We start from the raw sequence: 4,731 nt of genomic DNA, 5'->3' as shown, positions 1-4,731 counted from the left end.
GTCTTCCCTTGCACTGGGGCTGTGCTTTGAATTCTGCTGCAAGCAACACTACTAAAACACACCTGGTTCAGGAGCAGTGGCCACAAGACCCAGCTGGGGATGTGTTGGGAGCAGAGCCTCCATAACTTTCAGCTTCTCAGTGTCCCCCAGAGATCTCGCACAGGCGGGCTGCCCACATCTGTCATGCCCGGGCAGCTCAGCTCGTGCTGGGAAGCCAGGCTGCCTTTGTCCTGCCAGACACACTCAGCTTTGGAGAGTGAGGCATTGTGTGGGAGCGGGCCAGCGTGTCAGCCCCGTTAGGGCACCTGTTGGACTCGTGCAGTACGACAATGCCCCTGATGGGTTTATTATAGAGTGGTGCGGGCAGCTGAGGCCACTGGGATCACAGTAAATCTCTCCTGGTTAGCAGCAGCAGCAGGCAGGGCTGGGATGTGTTTTTTCCTGTATCTCTCCAGGCACAAGTCCTACCTCACAGGCAAACAGCAAAAGCGTTGCCCTGCAAAAATAGCATCACTCTGTGAATGTGGCCAGCATTGCTCTGCAAACTGCCAGCACCGCCCTGCAAGCATGGTCAGCATCACCCTCTAGACACTACCAACATCACCCTGCCAGTGTTGCCCTAGGAACACCACCGGCATCACTCTGCAAACATGGCCAGCATTGCTCTGCCAATGTGGCTGCAGGAGTGGGGCACCTCTGCTGCCTGGGGACCTTCACCACTGGGACCAAGTGAAAGGAACAGCATCCACTGGGTGCTGTGTGATGATGCAGGAGATGCCAAGGTTCCCAAGCAGGTGGATTTGGCCCCAGCCTAACATAAAAGGGACTGTCCAGGTGGGGGGAGCACAGCCTGTCTCACTGCCTTGAACAATTGCAGAACAGCAGGAGGGAGACTGCAGCAAGTCAGCAAGGCACTGCATCCCTGCTTTGTAGCATGGCTGAGCGGAGGGGCTGAGCCCTGCAGCCTGGGCTCCTAAAACCAGCTCTATCCCACAAGGAAAACATTGGCGCCAAGCAGCCCAGATACAGATGGGGAGATGCTGTTCCCGGCACGGCTGGACACACCAACCGCCTGGGAGCTCTGCGGCGCAGTGCAAGCTGGTTTGAATAAACCACACGCGAGGAGGTGTTTGTGAAGTGCCTTGCACATGGAAATGCTATTGTTGGTGTAGCGTGGGATCAGGGGCTCCAGGGTCTCCAGATGCAGCAATTGTTCCACATCCGCACTGTGCATACACACACTCTTTCCCACTCACTCTGCCTGCAGCCACTCATTAACCCTCCTCAATGAAGATGCATTGGAGGGATAATTTACTGTTTAATAGACTAACTTTCCATTTGCTGTTGCCAAGCGCATCCGACATATTTCTCCATGGTGCCATAAACTGCAGCTCTTCTGCCATAATACCCTGCCTCCCAGAAGGAGCAGGTGGGTTTTCAGGATTCAGCTGATGACCTTGGCCATGGGGTAAGCAGAGACACTGGGCTCTGTTGTTAGAGAAACAGGGCTTGTTCCCACCAAACCCTTTCATATATTGAAATCCCCACTACACTGACGTTCCTGAACTGGGAAAACATCTAACCTGAGAAATAAGGAGTGCTTCAGCCTGATGGATGAGGGAGGCAGTGTCTCTGTCCTCATTTTGTTAATGAAGATGCCCTGGGTGCAGACAAGCTTGCCTCTGCTCCATATTTATGGCTAGCTGGCGGCTGGTCCCACACTGGGATGTAATCAATAATCTGTGTGCCCACTTGGGCTCATTGTGCTTCCACAGTTGCAGGTGGCCTTTCTGAATCTTTTCAGTCCCAAAATTGTACACATGTGTCTCTGTGTCCTCTCTCCTTCTCCCCAGCCCTTACAGAGTCACAAGCTAATAGAGGCTGAAAGAAAGTCAGATTCTGGACAATGTGTGATAAGGGAGCTGCTTCCACCAGACCCACTTTGCCTCCATCATCCAACTTTCCACACTGTAGAAGAGGCACTTTCAGGGTGCAGGTTCTGCAGAAGGACCAGCAGGAATGAGCAGAGGAACAAATCTGATTGACTGGCTACCAGGGTCTGGCTCTGGAGGACGCAAGAAGATGCCAGTAGCTAAAATAACTTGAAAAGGAGATAAAAAGTGTTTAAGCTTGCCTTGTGAGAGCTCTAATTGGCCCTGGATGTGGGCAGGGACTCTCCTTAGAGCTGGAGGACCATGCTAGGGGCTAATTTTTGATTTTGAGGACATCCCTCCCCAGCTTCTTTCCCCAGACTTTCTTTTCTCAGTGCTCTTTATGTTTTTCTTCACTTTATTTATAGTCCCAGCTTCCCATCTCCACCATCCCTCAGATGTAACCAGGGAGGAAGAATCAGGCGTCTCCAAGCCTGCCCCTCAGGCACATCTGGGGGGCCCCCAGTGCCTGGGGCAGGCAGGGGGGCCCGTCCCGCAGCGTGTGCTGTCAGCCCCCTCTTGCGCTGCCGCTGCAGAATGGCCTGGGAGAGGCACAATGGAGCCAGAGGCTTTTGTGCAGGAGGTTGCTGAGATCCTGCTCCGCAGGGGAGCAAGGCCCAGGCTTTGTAAGCGAAAAGAAGATTGGAAGAAATAAACCCTAGAAAGACCGCAGGCTGACACAGACACCCCCACATCATAGACCTGTGCACGCACCCAGTTACACACAGCCACGGTGGCCAAGGCAGGTTTGCACCTCCATTCATCACAATCTCCAGCAGCACAGGAGCTTCAGCCAAAAGCAGAGGATCAAGTGGGACACAGTTCTCTCTGAAAAATCACATAAGGCACTGCATGGGAGGGCTGGGTGGTGGATTTGAAAATCTTCCCAAGAGCAAGGCATAGGAGGCTGTTTTAGCCTGGGAGAGGTAGAACTGTGGAGGGGGCCACAGTAATGCCCATTCCAGTTGGGACTCAGCAGGGAAAGCAAAGCTTAGCCCCCTCTGAGCCAGACCAAAAACAGCACCTCAAAGGCTGGTGCTGGGAAATATCTGAACTTGCAATATGTGGCTGGGGACAGCTTCTCCTTGCATCAAGGCTCCTTGCACAGGAGCCCAGAAACAACCCTATCACATTCCTCATGTGTAGGCACTTCCCAGGAACAAAGCTGGACTGGAGCAGGATGAGGCCAGAGCGCTGGTACCAGTTCAGATCGCACTCTGGTCTATAGCACAAGTGGAAGGTCAGTGTGGGACCCAGCATGGAGATTTTGGCATCTACATGCCTGCATAGTTTATGAGCTTCAACACAAAACCCTCACTGGAGGGATGAGCAAACAGAACTAAACATGGTAATTTATTCGCTCCATGAAAAAATATTAGTTAATCCAAGCCAATGAGATTGTAAAGCCTGATAACTGGTCTGGCTGGTGCCAACATCTATCGCTAGCACTACTCATGTTTTTTGCCTACACTGTTACCCTAGGCAGTGAGATGCAGCAGCAACATGACAGCTCCCAGCCACACATGATAATTTAAGAGAGAAAGAATATCTTATTTCAACTCTGAAACAGGCCAGAACAGTTTATAAAAAAAAAAAAAAAAATCAAAACAACTTGCAAAAAATGATTTAGATAGCAGTGACACTCTGCAGAACTTATTTGCAAGTCTGTGCTGTGCAATTTGAGATAAAAACTGTTTAATGAAATGAAGGTGAGCACTGCTTGTTTGTTTTGCAACACCACTGCTGTGCAGGAATACTAAAGGCCAAAGCAAACACTGAGAGCTGAGTGATCCCCCTCTAAATATGTACCTTCACCCAGTGTTTGGTCCCAGTGGGTGCTGGCCTTTCACTTGCAGTAGAGCATAAGTGCTTGGCTTGTGGCTTCAGGAGCCAAAAACTATTCCTTTTTTAAATTATATGAGCCAGATAAAGCTGCTACTTTGAATCACAGCTTATCAGGGGGACGATATTTGGATTTGCAGTATTGAAAATAGCTGTTGTGAGTTTTTGCATTCCTTTGTTCAGCATGTTCAAGAAGAGAAATGTCTCTCTGGACTCTCATGACCACTTTGAAGTGCACAGAGGCCCATCGCCTCCCGCTCCCTGAGCTCCAGGGAGATGGGGTTCACCAGTCCCATGACACCCAATTGCAGCCCCGGAGGAGAAGGGGGCCCACTCAGAGCTCACCCTGCAGGAAGGCAGCGCTGGTTTCAAACAGACCGTGCTGCTTGCTTCTCCTGCTTGTTTTTCAATTGCATGGCAAGGATGTTAATGAGTGTCTGAGCCATGGCAGGCAAGCCCAGGGCATTTCAAACGTGGAAGAACTTCACAGAGAAATAATCTGCATAAAATCTGAGACGCCATTATTAAGAAGGAGGAAAAGAAAATGCAAGCAGAAAGCATCCTCTCTCAGCAGCCAAGAGTGGCAAGAGAATAATGGTTCTACAGAGAAAAATTTATTCATTTGATCCATTATTTATATAAAGTGTTCTTTGTAAACCTGATTTCCCATCTCCCTGGATGACAGCAGGGGGAAGACAGGAAAAGAAGAGGTCCAATTTTATACCTCTGAGAGAAAGACAGCCTGTCTGGGCACCCTATATCATGCTAGTATCCCAGAGGGAATGAGCCCTAGTGCCATGGGAGGCCAGTGCCATCAATGCAGGTGGGCAGTGCCTCACCAAGCACCCCCACACTTGTAGCTCTGGGCTTCTGAGCAAACGTTTCCTTCCTTTTAAAGGTGGATACACCACCAAGTTCTTGCTATCCCAATGAAACTGCTTAAGCCATCAAGCAAAAA

The sequence above is a fragment of the Pipra filicauda genome, unplaced genomic scaffold, assembly GCF_003945595.2.
Source record: "Pipra filicauda isolate LSUMZ 115617 unplaced genomic scaffold, ASM394559v2 scaffold390_size662804_pilon, whole genome shotgun sequence".
NCBI lineage: Eukaryota > Metazoa > Chordata > Aves > Passeriformes > Pipridae > Pipra > Pipra filicauda.
This window is presented reverse-complemented; position numbering follows the sequence as displayed.